We start from the raw sequence: 1091 nt of genomic DNA, 5'->3' as shown, positions 1-1091 counted from the left end.
TACATGGGACAGGTATTTACGTAGAATAGTTATTTCCTGCCGTTTGCATGTCTCAAGTATATTTCTATTATTCTGCACCTCAAATTGTTGTACTCGGTGGTTCCTGCCTTCTTCTAAAGCTCCAGAAGACAGGTAGGATGAATCGAGTGCGAGGGGGTGGCAGGCTGGGGAGGTTGCGCGGGAGGCTCGCGGGCCGCACGTCACTCCTGCACGGCGAGTGCTGGAGCACGAGCTGCCGCTCGCTCGGTCAGGGCGCCCCCTCCGCCCGCCTCTCGCTTCCTCCTCTGCTGCCTGCCGCCGCCGCCTCCACCATTGTATAATGCTCGGGGAGCGCAGGCAGAGGACGGCGGAGTCTTAGCTTCGGCCTCGCCTGCTGCCCGCTCCCCGGCGCCACCCTCGGGCCCCTGGAGCGGGGCACTCCGCATGGAGCTGGAGTAGCTGAGGAGTGGGCGGAAACCCCTCCTGATGCGTTAGTTCCCAGGTGGAGCTGCATGTGGTAAGTTCTCCCGGCGCCGGGCTGGAGGGGATCCGTGGGCGCTGGGGCTCTGGGTGGATGGGGGGCGGTGTTGGGACTCGGCCAGGGCCGGGAGAGCCCTGAGGGCGGAGGAGGGGCCGGGCGCCGCAGCGGGAGGGAGCCGGGGACGGAACAGGTACGGGAGGAGCGCTCCCTCCCGCGGCCCCGGCCCCGCGTTCTCGGACCCCCGGCGCCTGCGGGCTGAGCCGCTGGGGGCAGGGCCGGGGTCAGAACCCCGCAGGCAGCGAGACGGGCGCCCGGGCCAGTTCTCTGCCCCTCGCCCCCCGCGGGGACCCTGCCCGCCCCGCTGACCGGCCCCACGTTGCCAAATAGCTCAAATGCTTGTCATATTTGCGGTCGCGCGACTCCGCGGGCTGTGCACGCGCTGCACTCGCCGCCGCCTTTGTCACCAGCCGCTTCGTCATTCGCCTGAGCGCTTCTAGAGTATGGGGGGCGTTACTAGTGGCAGTGGTGGTCCTCAGGCCGGAGTGTCTCCTTCTCTCTCTCCTTCTCTTTCAGCCCGTCCTTACGAGAAAATAGGGGCGCGTCGGCCCGGGAGGGAGCTGGGGGCGGCGCT

General features: G+C 67.5%; 1 protein-coding gene across 2 annotated transcripts in view; it reads left to right on the top strand.

The window, feature by feature from the left end:
- SERTAD2 (SERTA domain containing 2) overlaps positions 1 to 1091 on the top strand; it is a 31505-nt gene that overhangs the window by 12609 nt on the left and 17805 nt on the right. Inside the window, exon 1 of one of the 2 annotated variants that reach the window (XM_011985490.1) lies at positions 200 to 496. The exons of the other annotated variant lie outside the window; for it this stretch is intronic. The gene's annotated coding sequence lies outside the window, so the exon portion shown is untranslated. Of the gene's footprint in view, positions 1 to 199; positions 497 to 1091 lie in introns of those variants that run through there. 2 annotated transcript variants of the gene reach the window in all.

The sequence above is a fragment of the Mandrillus leucophaeus genome, unplaced genomic scaffold (genome assembly GCF_000951045.1).
Source record: "Mandrillus leucophaeus isolate KB7577 unplaced genomic scaffold, Mleu.le_1.0 Scaffold285, whole genome shotgun sequence".
Lineage (NCBI taxonomy): Eukaryota > Metazoa > Chordata > Mammalia > Primates > Cercopithecidae > Mandrillus > Mandrillus leucophaeus.
This window is presented reverse-complemented; position numbering and strand designations above follow the sequence as displayed.